We start from the raw sequence: 22,696 nt of genomic DNA, 5'->3' as shown, positions 1-22,696 counted from the left end.
GCAAAGGGAAGATCTAGATATCCAGAAGATCAAGCAAGGGATACAAAAAGAAGAAAATTCAGAGTTTCGGGTATCAGACAGTGGAATACTTTATCAGGGGAGCCGCCTTTGCATCCCCAATGACAAGGAATTGAGAAAGAAGATTCTGGAAGAAGCTCATAGTACACCATACTCCATGCATCCTGGTTCCACCAAGATGTATCAAGATTTGAAGCAGAGATTCTGGTGGTCTGGACTCAAGAGAGATGTAGCAAAATATGTCAGTACCTGTCTGACATGTCAGAGGGTCAAAGCAGAGCACCAGAGACCAGGAGGAGTTCTACAGCCTCTCCCAATACCAGAGTGGAAGTGGGAAGAAATATCCATGGACTTTATAACAGGTCTTCCAAGGACCACTAATGGGTACGATGCGATATGGGTGATAGTGGACAGGTTGACAAAGTCTGTCCATTTTTTAGCCATCAAGGTGTCCCACTCTATAGAGCAGTTGGCACAGCTATATGTTAAGGAAGTGATCAGACTTCATGGAGTTCCGAAGTTTATTATTTCTGATAGGGATGGACGTTTCACCTCTCATTTTTGGGAGTGTGTTCAGAATGTATTAGGCACCAAACTCAAGTTCAGTACAACCTTCCATCCCCAGACTGATGGATAGACAGAGCAAGTAAATCATATTTTAGAAGACATGCTCAGGGCTTGTGCATTAGATTTTAAGGGCAATTGGTGTAAGTATCAGTATTTAGCTGAATTTGCCTACAACAGTAGCTACCAGGCCACTATCAAGATGGCACCTTACGAGGCACTGTATGGTCGAAAGTGTAGATCACCCATGTGCTGGCAAGAAGCAGGTGAAAGGAAAGAAATGGAAGTGGAGCTGGGCATTCAGACAGAGATGATAGATGAGACCACACAGGCTATCCAGAAGATCAGACAGAGAATTGAGACTGCCCAGAGCAGACAGAAAAGTTATGCTGACACACGCCGTAGGCCACTTGAATTCCAAGTAGGGGATTCAGTCTTTCTCAAAGTTGCTCCTATGAAGGGAGTGACGAGATTTGGCAAAAAGGGCAAGTTAAGTCCCCGCTACGTAGGACCCTATCCGATCACAGGGAGGATTGGGAAAGTAGCTTATAAATTAGACTTACCACAAGACATGTCAGCAATACATAATGTATTTCATGTCTCCATGCTAAAGAAGTGCCTCCACGACTCGAGCCAAGTGATTCAACCTCAGTCAGTGCAGATTCAGGAGGATCTTAGCTATGAGAGAAGACCTATACGGATAGTGAACAGAGAAGTTAAGAGACTAAGGAACAAAGAAGTACCACTATTGAAGGTCATTTGTCAAAATCAGAAGCACGAGGAAACTATGTGGGAGCGTGAGGACAGTAAGAGACAGAGATATCCAGAATTATTCTAAGTTCGAGGACAAACTTTTTATAAGGTATGGGGAATTGTAACAACCCAAATTTCCTCATTGCGAGTCCTAATAGTACTTAAAAATATTTAGAAAGGCTTTAGAAATATTCTAGAGATTTTTAGGAATTTTTAGAGTATTTTTTTGTAATTTTCGGAGTTCGTTTGGCATTTTTACCAAAAGAAATAAAGTTGAGGCAAAAAGAGGTTGGGTCGAGGTTCGAACCGGAGACCTCTAGTTAAGCAAAGTCTTAAGTTGTTTCGGATGACCAGGAACCCAGCAGGGCCGTGTTGATCAAAGAAAGGGCGAAAGTAATTTAAGTAGTAATAGATAATAGAATATCCTAGTTATAAAGGGAGATAAGAGAGGAACTTGGGCTTTTAATTTCTCGTGACCTAACCCTTCCTCTCCTCTCTCTCACGTGCGACTGCGGTGCTCGGGCGGAAATGAAGAAAGGAGCTAGGGCTTCGCGTCTGGCGGCCGACCAAGGGGAATTTTCGTGAGTTCTTCACCAATTCGAGACTCTCTCGTCGAGGGGAGCTTGTAGGCACGAAGAAGAGGCCGGAAACTCGAGCTATCTGAAACCCTAGAGGCCGATTTCGACTGTAGGTTCAAGAACAAAGGTAAGTGCTTCTCACCTGCAGTAGGAGTAGTTCTCGAATTCCTTGTTTCTTCTGGATTTTTGTTGAAACATGCTGTAAGGAGAGTTGCTGTGATGTTTGCTGTCGTGAATCTCAAAGAAGGGAAATAAATTGTATGGGTTAAGCATGTGGTTTAGATTTCTTTAGTCTCATAATTAACATTTTCAGACTTTGGTTTAGGCTTTAATTCCAACAAGTTTTGGCCTAAGTTGTGCTATGAAGAGGACATGAATAGCCCTCTGGAGCTCGTTGTGCAGCTCTAGTTGGTGCTATGTTTATGGGCACGAACAGTTTTTTTGTGAAGCTTGCTGTGTGGTTTAGGTTTGTGCTGTGAAAGGGCCACGAATAGTCTCTTTGGAGCTTGCTGTGTAGATTTGGTTTGTACTATGCAACGAGCAGGAATAGCTTTGTTCTGGGAGTGTTTTGTTGGTTTTCCGTGGCTTATTTAGACGCTTTCATTATCAATTGTTTAACATGCAGTAGACCCTTTTTGTTATTAGTTCCTTAACATGTAGTTTTAGATCTCTTAGTTGTGTAGTTTAGTATTTCAGTGCAGATTTTTCATTAAGCATTCCAGTTTTTAGTACTGCTATTTATTTTATAAGCATGCAGTGGGGTTTTACCTTGGTTTTGGGTGCATGTATCATGAACAGATAGCCTTAGTTTTAGGTCTTCACAGTATGAGACTTAACATTCTATAGTTTTAGTTTTGTGTTGAATTATTGAGCATGAACAAACCCTTTTGGAGCTACTGTGCAGTTTAGATTTGTGCCAAGAAAGGGGCATGAATAGCCTTCTTAAGCTTGCTGTGCAGTTTTTAGTTTGTGCTATAGAAAGGGGCACGAACAGTCCTTTGAGCATACTGTTTAATTTCCGAGGTAGTATTTTATTAGAAGTATTAACAAGTAACATGTATTTTATTTGAAGAGGCTAGTACCCGACTTCCGAGGTTGTCGTTAAACAAATCCAGGTGACCGATTTCGAGGTCTCGGCCCTGGTAAGACCAAGGTCTTTACCCTCGTAGGAATGGCGGCTCGCTACCTCTGTTTCTATTAGGGAGCGTGCAATGGTTCTAAGCCCGGACCCAAGAGATTATTATTTTGAAGTATAAGAGTATAAGTTTTGGGAATAAATGAAATAAGTTTCTCGTGGGTTTAAAAATCAGCAAGTTCAGTTCTTCTTTTCTAGTATGTTGTTTAGTTTTTTTTACTGTTATTTGCTATTAGATGAGCAGCCTTACATGTTTAGCATTTCAGTATGTTTTGATTCCTTTTCTATTAGAAGGGCATGAGCAGTTTTTCTTTTAAAGCATTTAGTTTTAGTTTTTGGCATAGATATATATATACATGCACATTGAGTTTTGTGAGTAGACAGCGCTTACTAATCATCTGCTTATAGTTGCATTTCCTCTTACTGCAGATAAAGGAAAAGGAAAGCTATAGTGACGGAGGGCGACAAGGAGGTGTGGATGGATGTGTGATGTCTGGACTATGGAAGCCTTGGGATTTTCTTAAAGAATTTATTAAGATTTTGTATTTAGACATTTTGTGAAATGTAGGTGGATTGAGTCCTTTTTGCATTGTTTGAATTATTCTTTTATGTTGATGGTTTATTCATAGAATGTTTTTATATATTTAGAATTCTTTCGTTTAAATTGCTATGCACGTTAGTCCCATTATTTGAATTATATCACTGTCGCATGCATGTGAAGATTGATATGTTTTAGTTGTGAACAAATGCTAGAGTAGAATGTTGAGATGAGCTATTTATGTTTTCAGCTATTACTAAATTGCATGCTTCGAGTTTTCAAAGAGTTCTAAGTGTTACTATCAATATGTGGACGACATTAGTTAAGTAAAGTGTATAGTTAATAGTTAAGTAACGTCCCACTCCCCACAGACTAGTTAAGGGGAGGGTGGGGACGTTACAGCTGAAGCAGTGCACAACCGTGTATATCTACATGGCTGTGCAACATTTCCAGAGGCCAAGAATTCCCTGGCCGTGTGCACCACATGACCGTGCAAGAGCTCCAAAGCCGGAGACAGTGCAAGCCGTGTAGATCTACATGACCGTGCAAAGGGTACAGTGGCAGAGCAAGCCACGACCGTGTCTCACACACGACCGTGTGAGACAGGCAGAGAAGGGAGTAGCACAGGCCATGTGAGCTTCATACAGCCGTGTCTCAGGGCCGTGTGGCGCCCAAACCCCCTTTCTATATAAGGTATTTTTCAAGATTTGAAAGGGGATCTTCTCTCTTTTGAGGGGAAAGAATTTTTGGGGCATTCCTCCACCTTATTGGAGGGATTTTCCGGCGATCTAAGGGTGGATCTTCATCGTTTCGACTCCGGAAGCAAAGATTGGATCCGAAGACCGTTCTTCGTTGTAGATAAGCCTTTCTTCCCAGTCTTTCTTGGATTTGGGGATCAAGATGCTTGTAATCTTCTTGTTTTCGGATTTCTTTCCTTGTTCTATTGATTAGATCTCTATGTTCTAGGATAGAGGGAATATTTGTAATGAAGATTTGATGTAAAACTCTTGTGGATTTGCCAATTCCCTATTTCTCTGATTTTGTCCTATTTGTATCTCTTTGATCTTGTGTGGTTTATTATGATTTGGACCTAATTCTCATACTTGATTGAATGTTTGAATATCTTGTGGATCTTGTAGAGATTGTTTCTCATTCGATTTTCTGAGGGACGTTCGTGACAGGAACAAGCTCATGTAAGGACGTTTGAGGGAATGATCTTGAGGGTGAAATAGGGTTATTCAAGGAGGTAGGATAGATTGTGTGCATTAATCTTTTGTATCTTGATGAGGTTGAGAAGCAATGAGTTCCTATGTTGATTATTCGAGGGACGCACGTGACAGGCAAGCCCGTGTAAGGGCATCATAGGATTCATACATAATTGATCACATTTAGATATAAATTGCAGTCCTAGGCCGGTTGTCTATTGCAAGAGGGAACCGGAAACCTTCTACAAATGATGGGCAATTGAGGAATAAGATTTGGTAGATCATTTACATTGAATAACCTTACAAAGAAACCAAAACTCCTAGAACATACCTTTATCATAGCCTTTATTCTTATTTCTTATTCTTTAGTTTCTATGTTTTACTTTGCATAGTTGTGCTTTGCTTTTGTCAATCCATTGATTAGTTTTTTAGCTAACTCATGTTGAAACATCTTTAGTGGTTATTCCAGTCCCTGTGGATACAATATCTTTTATTATTACTTACGACATTTCCGTACACTTGCGGGACATCAACAGAGGTCTCGACCAGCAGTTGAGGAAATCAAGTTCTAAGCGATTGTACAATTGTTTGTTGCTAAGGAGACATTCTGACTGAGCCATAACAAGACCCTGACGACCTGGAGCTGTAAATTTCAAATTTCTGTTGTCGGTATAATTTTTAGTGCATTTAAATTGCAATACCTGATTGTACTATTTTCAGAAATTATAGTTGTTGCCCGAAGTAAACGCTCAACGAGCGTGGGCCTTGGAGTAGGAGTCGCCCTAAGCTCCGAACCAAGTAAATCTTGCCGTCTTCTCCGTGTGTGTTTTATTTCTGCTGCATTTACTCGATCATTTCGAATACGAAAAGTGAAAGCCAGGAGCGCTATTCACCCCCCCCCTCTAGTGTGTTTTGATCCAACAATTGGTAGCGGTGGGGGTCGTTTCGATTTGGTGTAACCACCAGTCAAGCATATTTTTCGTGGTGATTTTTAGTTTTTTGGAGTTGATCTGAATCAGTATTCTTGCTGCCTTCCGATCCATTTTTTCGTAATCAAATTTTTTCTCGAAATTGGTGCAACACCACTCAAGATCGCGTGTTAGCTTTTCTTTTAACCCGCACTACTAATCCAGGATCAAGTCCTAGGATAAGTTTTTGTTATTTTCATTGTGCATGTTTCTATGACTCTTCAAGAAGGCTACAGTACAGCTCGACCTCCGCTCTTCACCGGAGAGTGTTGGTGCAACCTTAGGTCAAGGTTGACCTGGTTGACCCGACTCGAGTTGACTTGACTCGAGTTGTATTTTGATGTTTGACTTGGGAAGATTGTTGATGCAACTTTAGGTCAAGGTTGACCTAGTTGAGTTGCATGTTGATGTTTGACACTCGTGAGAGAGTTCTATTCTTGATGTGAGACAAGAATAGATGTTTGGGGGATTGTAGGTGCAACCGTAGGTCAAGGTTGACCTGGTTGACCTGATTCGGGAAAAAGTCCAAGTATAGAGACTTGGCAACGGAAAAGTCCAAGCAGGGAGCCTGGCACTGGAAAAGTCCAAGTATGGAGACTTGGCACTGGAAAAGTCCAAGCAGGGAGCTTGGCACGTGGGAAAGTCCTAACTGGGATGTTAGGCAGTGTGGAAAGTCCTGGTGAGTGGAGCCAGGCAGTGGGAAAGTCCTAACTGGATGTTAGGCGTGTGGAAAGTCCTCGTGAGTGAAGCCAGCGGTGGGAAAGTCCTAAGCGGGATGTTAGGCGGTTGGAAAGTCCTGGTGAGTGAAACCGAGCAAGGGAAAATCCAGATGGATCGGGGATGATCGGACTTGGTGTTGGAAAATCCGGATGGATCGGGGATGATCGGACCCGGTGTTGGAAAGTCCAAGTAGGTCAAGGGAGTGATCGGATACTTGGCACGAAGAGGAAAATCCAGATGGATCGGTGATGATCGGACATCGGTGTGGAAAAGTCTAAGTGGGTCAAAGGATTGACCGGACACTTAGCGGGGAGTGCTAGCAGGTCAAGGGAGTGACCAGATGCTAGGGATGAAGTACCAATAGGTCAAGGTTGACCGGATATTGGTTTGGAAGTCTTGGGACTTGGTTTGGGCAAAACCAAGCTCGGATCGGTCACGGACCGATCGGTGTCTGTTGCTCGATCGGTCGGTGACCGATCGATATCAACTGCTTATTGATGATTCTTGGCATCGATCGGTGACCGGACGTCGAAGTGTAACGAGGCGCCGATCGTCCACGCATCGATCAAAGGTATGTCCCGATCGGCCTGTGGACCGATCGAGACGCAGCATCGCGAAGGGAAGGAAGGGATCGCGTGAACCGATTCACCTTCTCTCGATCGGTCCACGCACGATCGAGACGATCCACCTCTTCCACGATCGGTGCACCGATCGAGTTCTAGCCGTTGCGACGTAACGGCTAGTTTCTTCGTTGTTTCTTCTTCGCTGTATAAAGCAGCTCGATCGGCTTTCTTCTTCTTCTTCTTCACAGCAAGCTTCTGCTTCTTCTTTCTGAGCTTTGTTGAGCTCGTTCTAAAGCTTCGCGTGAGCTTCTTCCTGTTGCTGGTTTTCTAGCTAGGCTTGGATCCGAGAAGCTGCTGCTTCACCAGGGTTCCTGCTGACTTCAAGAAGGCAAGCAAGTGTTGTTTACATTTCTGTTCTTGTTTTCTTGTTCCTATTTGTACTCCTATTGCTGTTGCAAAGATTGTGGTGAGGTTTCTCCACCCACAAGGAGTATCTATTAGCCGGGTTTCCGGGGACTCATCCACCGACGGATTGGTAGGCTTCGTCCACCTTACGGACACGCCGAGGAGTAGGAGTTCATCTCCGAACCTCGTTATATGGTTTGTCTTTCTTCTCCTGTTTTCGTTTCTATTTGTATTTTCCGCTGCGCTAACTAATTTTTGGGGCGGCTATTCACACCCCCCCTCTCTAGCCGAGTACGAAGGATCCTAACAAGTGGTATCAGAGCGAGGCCGCTCTTCGACGGATCAACACCCGTGGGAGCAAAGCTAGAGAATGGATCTCTATGGAGAAGATGTCACCATTCCACCTTTCTACGAATGCGGCGACTTCGCGTATTGGAAGGTAAGGATGAAGTATTTTCTTATGACTAACATAATGAATTGGTTTTGTGTACAAGAAGGTTTTACTCCTCCGGTGGATGAAGAAGGAAAACCACTTGAGAAGAAGGAGTGGACAAGAGAACAAATTCACAAATCCGAAATCAACGAAGAGGTAACGAGAATAATTGAATTTTCATTGCCTACTAACGTTTTGTGCAAGATAGATAGGTACAACAACGCCAAGGAATTGTGGAACAATTTGGCAAAATTCCATGAAGAGGAGCCTAGTGAGCCAAGTAGCTCACATCATGGAGGAAGCGAATTGGGAGTTGAGGGTTACTCAACATCCAAGGAAGAAGAGGAGGAGAGCTCTTGTTCAAGATCGGAGCAAGAAGAGGCATCTACCTCCGGAAGGGATGAAGAAGAAAGCTCATCTACATCCACAACCCTAGGTAACTCAAACACTGTGATTTCAAGCAAATTACACATAATGTGTTTTGAGTGTAGGAAGTTTGGGCACTACAAGAGTAAGTGTCCAAAGAGGGTTAGAAAGACTCCACCGGCACCAAAGGTCAAGGAAGTCGGAGTCCCGACATGCAAGAGAAAGAAGCACGTGGTGTGCTTCCAATGCAAGCAACGGGGACACTATAGGAGTCAATGTCCAAGGGGGAGGCAACCTCACAAGGACAAGAGGCCAAACACATGTAAAGGGGGAGCTAAGGCAAACCCTAAGGTAACATTTAAAGCTCATTCTTGCAATTCTAGTAGGATGCATGCTAGTAGTCTTATTGCCATTGTCAATAATGATAAGCATGTTAACACTAGAAATCGATACATGTGCTTAGGAGCCAAGCATGTTAGCTTAGATAAGAACAATTCTAGAAATACTAACCCTAGAATTAACTCATCTAAGGCTAAGGAAAATCTAGATAGAAATCCCAAATCATCTAGACACATGCCTAGGAATACCTCAAAGAAAAATGATAAATCAAAACTTGAGGCATTAGAGAAAGAAAATCAAGTCTTGAGGTCAAGACTTGACTCTCTAGAAAAGGATCTTAAGGATTTGACTCTAGGGTCTAGGGGTCAAAAACCCAAGTCCAAGGACAAGAAAGGTTTGGGTCACAAACCTAAGTCCCAAATGGTCAAGCCCACCTATCATAATGTTCCATTCGATTATGGAACAAAACCTAAGGCTAGGAAGACCATTACCAAGGTCACAAGGGGAGTCACCCCTATAGTTGACCTTGATGAGACCCAAATGACCAAGGCTTTAAAGCCTAAGAGGGTCATTAGGAGGGTTGCTAGGGAAGTCATCCCTAGTGAATTTTTAGTGAACCCAATGAGCTCAAATAGGTATTGGGTTCCTAGGAGCATTTTCTCTACCCCATAGATGGGTTAGAGAGTGTCAACTCTAATAAGAAGGGTAGTTAACCCAACTTTGAGGAAATTGACACTCAAGGAGCATTTTCAAGGTTTTTGGGAACCTTTGAAAATGAAATGGAATAATCTTTATCATTCACTCCTTGGAAGAGTAAAGTGTGCCAAAGTGAGAATATATTAATCTTACTTTAAATTGACACAATTTGGAAAAACCTAGAGAAATATCAAATTGGGATTTTGATATTCTCTTAGGTAATCAAGGCAATCCGGGCCTTAATTTAGAAGTGCTACTCTTGTAAAATTTTTAAAATGGTATAAATCAAACAAGAGATCAAGAAATGCCAATTTGGGTTTTGACATTTTCTTGGAGCACTTTGGGCAATCTAGGATTAGAATTTAAGTTAACTAAGTGTTTAAGGATACTTAGATAGGTAATCTAGGTATCTTATTTGTGTTAACTTACCATGGTTGTTTGCCATATGCCATGTCATGGCACCATATTTAATTTATGATCATTTGAAATGTCATGATAATGCTTAGGTTATTATATGTCATGCTCTAGTTAAGTTTCATACTTTATGCCATGACATCATGACATTGGCACATGTTTTCCATTTATGATATCATTTATGCCATGTCATCTTCTCTTGCATTAATAATCAATTGAATTGATTTAAGGATGAAAAACACATTTTGATATTGAGATCAAATTTGTGTTTAGAAAATGCATGAGACCTTAGTCTAAGATACCTAAACCCATATCTCACATCAAAATTGCCATGGATGTGTTTGATACACCTTAGATGTGTGTGAGATATTAGGATCATGAATTAGGATCAAGGTGCATAGTTCTTGTACCTAGATGAGCCTAACTCAAGAAATGGAGGATCATAGGGAAAGCTTGTGTACAAGTCATGTGCATCTAGCCCTAAGATTATGGTCCTAAATTCAAATGATTTTAAAAGCATTTTAAAATTGATTTGAAAAACCTTGATGAAGCTTTCCTAGTGATAGCATTCATCATTGAACATTGTGATACAAAATTGAGTTAAAACTTGAACTATTTCAAAGTTTTTGAACTTTGTATCAAGATTGAAAAATGGAAGTTATTTTCATAGAAAATTATTTTTCCGTGATAGTATATGGTATGAGGAGTGTATCCTCAAAATTTTACGATTTTTGGAATTTTCTAGAATTTATTAGGAGTTTCTGAATTTCCGGGAAGGAAATCAAATCGATTCGAGTATGGATCGGTCACGGACCGATCCGAGGAAGTTCGATCGATGCGGTGACTGATCGAACGATCGATGCGATCGATGAAGGGTGGATCGGTGGGGACCGATCCAGGATTCGATCGATCCGGGACCGATCGAGCATGCCGTTCGATTTTCACCGTTGGTCTGAAATTTCAAGCTGGAAGTTGGGTTTGTGGATTTCTAAAGGTTTGAAACTCGCCAAGACATTGTTGGTGCAATGGTCAGGGAGTTGACCATTAGGGAAGTTTTACCTAATTGTCAAGGGGAGTTGACTTTTAGGGGAGTTTTTACTCCAAAAGACTTTTAAGGATTAGTGATATGGGATTATCACTAAGTTGATTGTTGAGTTTAGTATCAAGGGGGAAATTAAGAGTTTCAAATGAAAGGTATGGGACTTTCATTAGGAAGAAACTCTTGACCTTGATATCCTTCTTTTCTTTTTGATGTGTGTCAAAAAGGGGAGAATGTTCATTGGAGAATTATTGAAGAACCCAAGCTAGGTTATCGGGTTAACCTAAGCTAGGGGAAGAATGTCAAGGAATGTTCGAGGAAGAACATTGGAATACTTTTTGATGTGTGTCAAAAAGGGGGAGAATTATTGGAGAACCCAAGTTAGGTTATCGGGTTAACCTAAGGGGAGAATGTCCGGAGAATGTTCAAGGAAAGAACATTGGACATTGGAAGATGGTTGGAAAACCTAAGTTAGGTTATCGGGTTAACCTAACTTGATTATAGTTTTGTCAAACATCAAAAAGGGGGAGATTGTTGGTGCAACCTTAGGTCAAGGTTGACCTGGTTGACCCGACTCGAGTTGACTTGACTCGAGTTGTATTTTGATGTTTGACTTGGGAAGATTGTTGATGCAACTTTAGGTCAAGGTTGACCTAGTTGAGTTGCATGTTGATGTTTGACACTCGTGAGAGAGTTCTATTCTTGATGTGAGACAAGAATAGATGTTTGGGGATTATAGGTGCAACCGTAGGTCAAGGTTGACCTGGTTGACCTGATTCGGAAAAGTCCAAGTATAGAGACTTGGCACTGGAAAAGTCCAAGCAGGGAGCCTGCATCGGAAAAGTCCAAGTATGGAGACTTGGCATCGGAAAAGTCCAAGTATGGAGACTTGCATGAAAAGTCGGAGAGGAGCTTGGCGGGAAAGTCCTAACTGGGATGTTAGGCAGTGTGGAAAGTCCCGTGAGTGGAGCCAGGCATGGGAAAGTCCTAACTGGATGTTAGGCAGTGTGGAAAGTCCCGTGAGTGAAGCCAGCAGTGGGAAAGTCCTAACTGGATGTTAGGCGGTTGGAAAGTCCTGAGTGAAACGTGCAAGGAAAATCCAGATGGATCGGGGATGATCGGACTTGGTGTTGGAAAATCCAGATGGATCGGGGATGATCGGACTTGGTGTTGGAAAGTCCAAGTAGGTCAAGGGTGATCGGATACTTGGCACGAAGAGGAAAATCCAGATGGATCAGGATTGGACATCCGGTGTGGAAAGTCTAAGTGGGTCAAAGGATTGACCGACACTTGGCGGAGTGCTAGCCAGTCAAGGGAGTGACCAGATGCTAGGGATGAAGTACCAATAGGTCAAGGTTGACCGGATATTGGTTTGAAGTCTTGGGACTTGGTTTGGGCAAAAACCAAGCTCGATCGGTCACCGATCGATCGATATTTGTTGCTCGATCGGTCCGGTGACCGATCGGATACAACAAGCTATCTGTTATTCTTGTCGATCGGTGGCCGTCGATGGCGAAGCGGTGATCGGTCCGCTGCACCGATCGGGCCATCTGATCGGCCCGTGGACCGATCGAGACGAGCATCGCGGGGAAAGGAAGGATCGGTGCGTGAACGATTCACCTCCTCTCGATCGGTCCACGGACCGATCGAGGCGATCCACCTCTTCCTCGACGGTGCGCCGATCGAGTTCTAGCCGTTGCGACGTAACGGCTAGTTTCTTCGTTGTTTCTTCTTCACGGTATAAATGAGATCTCTGGGCTTTCTTCTTCTTCTTTCGAAGTACTCTTACGCTGAAGCTTCGCTTCTTCTTCTTGCTGAGCTTTGTTGAGCTCGTTGGGTGCTAAAGCCAGCGTGAGCTTCTTCCTGTTGCTGGTTTTCTAGCTAGGCTTGGATCCGAGAAGCTGCTGCTTCACCAGGGTTCCTGCTGACTTCAAGAAGGCAAGCAAGTGTTGTTTACATTTCTGTTCTTGTTTTCTTGTTCCTATTTGTACTCCTATTGCTGTTGCAAAGATTGTGGTGAGGTTTCTCCACCCACAAGGAGTATCTATTAGCCGGGTTTCCGGGGACTCATCCACCGACGGATTGGTAGGCTTCGTCCACCTTACGGACACGCCGAGGAGTAGGAGTTCATCTCCGAACCTCGTTATATGGTTTGTCTTTCTTCTCCTGTTTTCGTTTCTATTTGTATTTTCCGCTGCGCTAACTAATTGTAGGAAGAAACGAGCGATTTGGGGCGGCTATTCACACCCCCCCTCTCTAGCCGAGTACGAAGGATCCTAACAGAGAGGACTTCGGCTACTGGAAGGGCCGAATGGAGTCGTACATTCAAACACACTTTGAAGTCTGGATGATCGTCAAAACCGGCCTGGAACTCCCAACTGACAGTGCCGGCAAGCCAATACCATACGAGAACTAGGATGCAACTCTGATAAAGAAAGTAGAAGTCAACACCAAGGCAACCTGCACCCTCTAATGTGGACTGACGAAAGAGGAGTTGAACCGCGTCGGCCCGTTCTCGAGCGCCAAAGAACTATGGGAGAACCTGATTGAATTACATGAAGGAACATCCGACACCAAGGTAAGTAAGAGGGATCTCATTCTGAACAAATTATATAATATAAAATTACAGGAAGGTGAAACGGCGAGCCAGTTGCATGCACGCATTCAAGATCTCCTCAACGGTCTCTACGCAATCGAAAAAAAGTGGAAAATAGAGACATAATAAAGTATTCACTTAATGCTTTTCCGAGGACTACTTTGTGGGCATCCATGGTAGATACTTACAAGGTATCCAAAGATCTCTCTTCAATTAAACTAGACGAGTTGTTTGCTGAATTTGAATTACATGAACAAGTTAAAGCTCGATCGACCGAGAAGGGTAAAGCTTTGATTGTAGGTACAAGCAGAGTGTGCGAACCAAAAGCAAGATGCAGAACCGAACCAAAGTCAGAAGAAGAATCAGACTCAGACGATGATGACAACGAAATCACCACTGAGCTCGTGAAACTGGTCTGGAAGATGTGCAAGAAAAAGAAAAAGGGGACTCAAATGAACACAAAGGTCAAGACTGAAGTTACTTGCTACGGTTGTAACCAAAAGGGGCACTACAAGCCAGATTGTCCAAACCAAAGGCAACAATGAAGGAAGGTGTTGAAGGCAACATAGTTCGAGTCATCAGACGAATCTGAATCCGACGAAGAAGAATAAGCAAGCTTTCTCGCTCTACCAGTACAAGCAAATATTGTCGAAACCGAGTCCGAGTTCGAGTTCGAAATCGAGAGCCAGTCAGAAATCGAGTCAATGCAAAGCCACGAATTCATATCCATTTTCGAAGGACCTAACCCCACTGTAAGCCCTCTTATTTCTGGTATTAATTTAGAAAATTTAGTTTCTTATTTGTTAAAGAAATTAGCTAAATCCAAAGTTAGGGTCAAGTCACTCCAAAAGGAGGTAACAACCCTTAAGGAAGTGACTAATTCGAGTCCTTTGACTGAGTCTATTCAAATTGGAAGTTCAACTCAAGTCCAACAACTTGAGGAAGAAAATTTCAATCTGGAAACTCAAGTTGAAGAACTTAAAAACACATTGGAATTGTTCACATTGAGTCCCAAGAATCTTGATTTGATTCTTGGAAAACAAAAAGCTGTATACAACATATCCGGACTAGGATTTAAGACTAAAAGAAAATACCGTTCATACCTATCACTTGTTAACATACCAAATAAAAAGGTAGTCCAAGCATGGGTGCCGAAGTCTGACTTGGTCAATCAAGTTGGACTAGGTCGTTATTGGGTCCCCAAGGATCAGATACATTACCTTGATAGACCATATCGAGGCTATGATCCAAGGGAGCCAATAGAAAAACTATCTTTATAAATAAATAGAATTGTTTGATGATTGTTATTTTCTTTTTATAATATGCATGCTTAGATTAGGCTAGATTAAAGACTCAAGCGTAATTTACACTTGATTGATTAGTCCTAGGATTTTCAAAAGGGAAATTAAATATATAATTTCTTTGAAAGGCTCTGTCTAGAAGTGGTGGATGATCCCATACCCAAGAAGACCTAGTGTCTCGCCACAGCCTGGGAGTCAATCTTGGAAATGTATATTTAATTGATTAATTGGAAAACCTAAGTCTAACTCAAATATAAATTAATCCTTAGACATAATTTAAATTAAAGATATTCATCTCACAAAAATACATAAGATTCTCTGATTGATAATTTAGAATCGTGTGAGATGGATCTAGGATGAACTTAGTCGAATGCATTTAATCTAATTAATAAACCTTAATTCAATTTAAACAATTTAATAAATTTAACTTAATTAATTTTAATCTTAACTTTAATAATCATAATTAAAATCATAATTATTTTAATTATCATAATTAATATCATAATTATTTTAAAAATCATAATTAATTTCATAATTATCATAATCAATTTCTAAATCTTACTTAATTTTTTAATTAATTTTAAAATCATAATCAATTTCGAAATCTTACTTAATTTTTATAATTAATTTTAAAATCATAATTAATTTTAAAAATCTTACTTAATTCTATAAATATTTTCAAATTATTTTTCAAAATGATCATTACTATCAAATCATTATAATTATTATAATTAATTCCAAAAAGTTAATTATCTTTAATTAATTTAAATCTCAATCATAATAAAAGGTCAAAAATCTTAATTATTATAATTGATTTTTTTAATTATTAATTCTTAGACTTTCAAAAACACTACAAGAAATTTTGGATTTAACAATAATTTTTTACCGTTGTTGTAAGCCCTAAAGAACTGTTGTTAAAAGTTGTGTTGTTAAAAGGGGTGCTCAAAGACAACAGTTTTTCACCGTTGTCGTTTAGCGCAATCAACAACAGTTTAGCAACAGATTTACCATTGTCATTGGGTAGAATAGACAACTGTTTGATAAGAAATAAAAACTGTTGTCTTTTATTTTGATGACAACAAAAAAACTATTGTATTTTCAATAGTTTGACAATAGTCTTAAAAAAATCATTATCTTATATTTAAAAGATAAATTATTTAAATAATTAAAGAATATAGGGATCAATCCAATTAAATAACAACAATAACATTATAAACATACTTCGCATTAATAAAAAATGACAATAACATTAATTACCCATCTTAGACTACAAGATATTGTAACAAAAAACGAGTCATATAAGGATTTAGTTACAAGTAGACTTAGCAATAGTTTCTCCAATGAAAACATAAAACATGAAGTATTTGTAACATGCTTCACCAAACCGATGTCTTTCATGTTCATAATATGACGTGTTTTTTGAAAACAATGCAACATGCTTCGCCAAACTCTGTTATCTTGTATATAGACACCAAGACTCAACTGCTGCTTATTTGTACAATGCATCCTCCATGAAAAACTAAGGCGCGTCCACTCCAATTCGTCCTCTTTCTGAGAAGACAGAAGAACATGGAAAGAGGGAGCAAGTCATTCAAATAAACATGCTTCTACCAACATAATGAATGAGACTCAGAGAACCACATTTCTACCTACAATACCAAAATGGAAATAGTCAAAAGTCATTAAAATAATCAGAGGATATTTTATAGAAAGAAACTAGCATTAAAAGTAGATTACAAGGAAGAACATGATCTGCCAAATTTGCGCTGCAATTGAAAAAGAAATAACTTTTATTCTCACAAAAGTAGATTACCAGGAATGGAGACCATTCTGTGCAAACCAAAATAGAATGGATACCATTCTATTTTCCAATGGTGCTCAACAACACTATACATATAAATACAATAGTGCTCAACAACATATGCAATGTTCCCACTTTATTGAACATTGTGCCGAGGCTAAAGGATTAGGAAAATAACTTATTATGTCATTACATGCAATTTCAAAATATGGAGTTGAACCCGATTGTTCAGTATAATTGCATATTCTAAACTTGATATGAACAAGATACATAATTTTTGAGTATCAATATGGTGACAAGGGGTAGAAATATTCAAAGCATTATCTACATACCATTAGTTTAAACATATCGATCAAAGCTTCATTTGGACCAATGATGAGGTGCATCTAAGTATTAACTGAATCAAGTTAGCCATGTTGAGAACAATTAGCATAGTCTTAGGTGAGCTAATGTATTTGTTGGCCTAAAAAGGGAAAATGCATGATGGAGAATAGCTAAACAAGAATAATGAACAAGCTTGGTAAACTAAGATGAATAGCTAAATCCAAGACAATGATATAATCAGATGCTTTCACGCTTACTTGTTGTAGCATTTACGACATGCTATGAATTGTCTTCAACTTGCATGTTAAGTCTCCAATAGATAAAAAAGTCACCAAGCCATTTTCTTGATTGATCATTGAAATCGACTAAACATAATCTTTGGTTGGATCAGATCACCCTACTTAACCAGTATCTAATTGATTTGCTTTATTTATTTGTCAAATTGTTAATGACCAATACACACATTAAAATATTTGATTGAAATAGAAGTACACATACCTTGATTACTTCCCATGTGTACATGCTTTCTTCCTTTCCTTCCTTTGTTCGAATTAAATAATCTTAATGCCCTTTATATATACATTCACATAGTTGATATATGAGTGTTTTATGATTAAATTAAATGCATAGTAAAAATAATATATGAACTCACATTTCCACAACATATTTCTAATTGAAGTTCTCTTTAGATTATTCATTCATCAAACATAAGCAATAAATTTTTTCTCAGAAAATTTAAAATTGCAAAAAAAGTCATATATGAACGAGGATGAGGATGAGGATGAGGAATTCAGTAGTAATTTTATAAAATTTCATAAATCTATTTATCATAAACTTTTTGACACCATCCACAAGTTGATAATACTTGGATAGTTTGCATACAAGTTTTAATACAGTGAAAACATGCTTTTACAAACATCAAATTTATAAAACATAATATTTAACTTGATTTACTTATTCAATACAAGTTATCTGTACCCTTGTATCTTCATAAGGAGATGTAGATCCTTCTACTTCTATGTATGCCTTTAAAACATATTAATAAGGGTTTTGGTATCTTAAATAATTTCCATCTTCGTACATTTATGAAAATCAATATTTCCTGTAATGAGAGTAAACATAATAATAACAAAAAAAAGAGATAAAAACCTTTTTAACTCCCTTTAATTATTTGCATGTAACTAAAGCACTTGTGATTTGAGAAATCAAAGCTATTCATGAGAAATCCTTGCTCAACGCTAATGAACCCTCAAATAAGCTTAACATCAAGCACCAAATTGATAAGAAAATAGAACCTTAAGAAAGACAAGATCATACCAGAGAGAAGCTGAGGTTTTTCTAGCCAGAGATGGAACATGAATCTCACATCTTGATGTTTGAAGAACTCAAAGATCCACCTTTGAATCTGTATGAAGAAGAGATAAAAGAGGAAAGGAAGAAGATGATAGCTAGAAGAAAGAGAATCAAATTAGCCAAACAGTGATTTTCGTTAAACAAAAATCCTTTCCCCCAAAAGAAATATATTCATCTCATTAAAAGCCACACACCATATCGATTGAATGAATCCACACCAGCATAAGAGCCACCATGCATGACTTAGGAGACAATTATCCATGAAGTCAGACCTCAGAAAGCACCCTTTAATTTCTCTCCATGGAAACAAAAAGACAAAGTGAGCAAAAAGGGAGAATCAGAGCAAGTAATGAAGATCGAGAAAGAGAAACACCTGACAACTCTTCAACCAAGAGAGCACGAGCACGAGGAAGAGGTGGAGGAGGCGCGACCAATGTCGCGGAGAAGAGACGGAAGAGGCGCAGAGAGTTTTGGAGGAGGAGGCGCGGAGGAGGGATTTGGCATCATGGAGTTTGTTCGTGGAGGCTACCTAGGTTTTGTGTGTGTAAAAAAAATAATTAAAGACAAAAGTTTAGTATAACCCAAAATTATTGTTTATTATTATTATTTTTGGGGATTCAATAATATTCAATAGATAGTAATTTAATAAAACCATTGTTTATTAGCATATAAGAAACATTAATAGACAACGGTTAATTAAAATCGTTGTCATATGTCCAAAAAATAAACTCAAAGACAACAGTTATAAAACACCGTTGTCTTTGACATACATAAGATAACCGTTTTTAAAAAACTGTTGTCTTTTATAAAAAAAAAGGTCAACAACAACAGTTTTCAATAAAATCGTTGTTAAATGGATGTTGTTAAATCCCAAATTTCTTGTAGTGAAATTTCAATTAATTTTCATGATAACTAATTTTTAACTCATGCTTAAAGATTATCATTTCAATTTTTTAAAAATATATTTTCAAAATCTTCAAAAATTTAAATATTTACTCATTTTTTTAAAAAAAATTCAAACTCATTGAAAATTTAAACTTATATTTTAAATCTCAATATTTTTCTTAAATATTGATAAAATTAAAATAAAGTTAACTCCGTCTCACACTTACTTATAAGCTGAACATGCTTGATAACTTAGAATGGGTAAGATTGAAAATTAAAAAAAAAAAAACTTCTATTCTTTTTTAAATACATGCTTGGACTCTAGGATCCTCAAAATTTCTAAGGCATTAATCATGGGGTAGTGAAGTGTTGGGATTTTTAGGCTGCAAAAATCGCTTTTTGCGTTGTGGAAACCCCGAATCCCATGCCACCGGATCCGTGCGAAGTTATAAAATTTCATAAAAACTTCGTGTACATGTTTTCTAGCCTAGATCTACACTAGATCTACAAGGAAGAGACTTATACCTTTGTAGCGAAGCCCTTCGCGTATCCCGCTCGTCCAAGGTTCGCCGGATCTCAAGGTTGTCAAGTGTACAACCCTCTATGTGTATCCACATGAACAAAAGATGGAGAAACCAAACAAAAGGTGTGCTAGGACCTTTGAAGGTCTCGGCAATGGTTGAGGAGAGGGAGAGAAGAAGCAAGGAAGAAGATGGAAGTTACTCAACAAAAATGAAACTCTCACAAATTACATTAAGTGGCCGACCACTTCAAAAGAAGAGGTTATATACCTCCATGGGATATCAAGAGTCACAACTCTTGATCTCCCTCATGATGTGGCACACACATGTGCTAACCTTGATGATGTGGAACATCATCATTGGCCCACTTAATGCCAACTCACAAATGAGGTGGCAATGGTCAAGTCAAACTTGACCTTTCATCTTCCTCTCAAGTCAAGTCAAACTTGACCACTTCTCTCCCATGGTTGATCAAATCTAACCATTAGTTCAAGTCAATTTTAATTTAATGAATCTCTATTCATTGAATTAAATTAGCTCAATGAGTCTAAGTCCAAATTAGACTCATTTAACACATGAACCAAATTGAGTCCAACTCAATTAGTTTACTTTGGATTACTCTTAATCCAATTTGGTTCATCATATGAACCTAATCCTCTTGGTTCATCAAATGAACCTAATCTCAATCTAATTTCCCTTTGTGTGTGACCCTATAGGTTCTTGTAACGTTGGCAATGCTCCTAAACCCTTTTAGAAGCATAAGTAATGAGCGGTATCTAGCAAGACATCATTACTACCCAAGTTACAAGAATGTTGAGATCCAACATCACCTTGTGACTACTAATTGTGACCCCTCACAATATATGACAAGTGTCCTTCTATCCTTGACATCTAGATTGATCAATATGAGGCATAGACCATGTCATCCTCTAATCAATCTAAATCTTGAATCCAAAGTAGACTCACTCAATCAAATAAGCTCAACATCTCATATTGACTCATTTGGGCATGACCATGCACTTAGTGGTCTCACTCTATCAAGAATATCGATGTCTCTCCCGTCATATAGGAGGGATAGATCCCATCTACATCACTCACACCCCTCCGCATAATTTGTTACATACCCAGTAATCGCCTTTATAGTCCACCCAGTTACGGGTGACGTTTGACGAAGCCAAAGTATGTAACTCATTATGTAGGGAACCATGGTGACTTCAGGTCCAAGGACTAATAGTAATACTAATAGCCACATAAGAAAGTATATGACACTCATATAACGATCCATGATACTTTCTCATGGCGGGTCATTCAGTATACATTCTCCAATGCATACCCATGTGTCAACTTGATATCTCCATATCCATGACTTGTAAGATCAAGTCATCGAGTTGACCTACATGCTAGTCTCGTCGCATTAACATTGTCCCTGAATGTTAATACTTGACTAGGAATGATTAGGAGTAGTATTCCCCATATCATCTCACTATCGATTCAACCATTCAATTGATATAGGTAAGAACCTTCTACTCAAGGACGCTATTATACTTAGTTATTTGGCACCAATACAAGTAAGCATAATAACCATAAACAAATGCCTTTATATATAAGAATATGATACAACGAGTCCATACAACAATCATCAAATGATTGGCTCTAGGGTTCTAACTAACAATCTCCCACAAGCACTAGTGTCAATCAGTATAGGCTTTAAGGCCCAAAGACCTAGAGTGACCATTATGCTTTCTCTGTGCCAAAGCCTTGGTCAAGGGATCTGCGATGTTAGCCTCAGTGGGTACTCTGCAAATCTTCACATATCCTCTATCGATGATCTCTCGAATGAGATGGAAGTGCCGTAGTATGTGTTTGGTCCGCTGGTGTGAGTGAGGTTCCTTAGCCTGTGCTTATAACGCCCCGCCTTCTACTGACTAAGCTGTAAGGACGGGGGTTACATTGTGCTAAACTGAACTATAAAGTGTGGAAAACTGTACTAATTAAAATCTCTGTTATTTACTGTAAAATCTGGAATCTAAACTTCTCATATAGGCTAGGAGCTGAATTCAGACTTCCCCAATCGATTGAGTTGGGACTCAATCGATTGAAAAGTCTTCAATCGATCCACTGATCGATTCAACGTGCTTCTGTGCACGGAAGAACCTTCTGAATCGATCAGCTGATCGATCCAGTCTAGCCAATCGATCCAATGATCGATTCAGCAACGTTCTATACACGAGGAGTTCTCGCGATCGATCGGCTGATCGATTAAGAAACCTCAATCGATAAGCTAATCTATCCAGTAGCTCTCTGTTCGCAGGACTAAGCTCCCCAATCGATCGGCTGATCGATCCATGGCCAATCGATCAGCTGATCGATTTATCAACTTTCTGTATGCGGAAGTCGCGTCTCAATCGATCGGCTGATCGATCGAGGACTCCTGAATCGATCTGCTGATCGATTAAACAACTCTCTGTACGCGGGGATTTATTCCAATCGATTGGCTGATCGATTGAAGACTCCTCAATCGATCGGCTGATCGATTGGGTTTCTGATTTTCCAGAAATCCACCCGAAACTCATTCCCAACTCACATGGATCAACTACCAGTATAAAAATACTACTAGGCATGACATTACTTATAGTTTACTATCTAACATCAAGACAACGAGGAGTCTAAGCATGGCATAGGGTATAACTTCACAAATCATGATACTTAACATCCTAAAAGTGCAGAAAAGTAACAACATAAGGAAATACTAAGTTTTAGATTTGCTAATTCCCAAAATCTTTATTCCAGGTTCCTTCTCACACACATCTGGTCGCATTGAACTCCAGCCTCCGCTAGTCCATCTTCCCTTTACCTTTATCTGCAGTATAAGGAAAAAGGGAAACTATAAGCTTGGGAGCTTAGTAAGAACCATCTACCTCACAAAATATGCATTCGATAAAATCATGTTTTTAAAAGATGTTATTTGAAATACATGCTGATGATCATACTGGAATTGCTAAGAACATGGCATATGGACATGTAAGTCATGACAATCAAATACTGAACATAAAACTAATTACTATATCATCAGGGAGATTAAACCAATACATAAGCTAAGCTAAAACTCATGTTGGGTTAATGCTGAAGCTGAACTGTAATCATATATCTGATTTGTAAAGTTTTGAAAACTATTTTCATA

The sequence above is a fragment of the Zingiber officinale genome, chromosome 5B, assembly GCF_018446385.1.
Source record: "Zingiber officinale cultivar Zhangliang chromosome 5B, Zo_v1.1, whole genome shotgun sequence".
Classification (NCBI taxonomy): domain Eukaryota; kingdom Viridiplantae; phylum Streptophyta; class Magnoliopsida; order Zingiberales; family Zingiberaceae; genus Zingiber; species Zingiber officinale.
Note: the sequence above shows the minus strand (reverse complement) of the source record.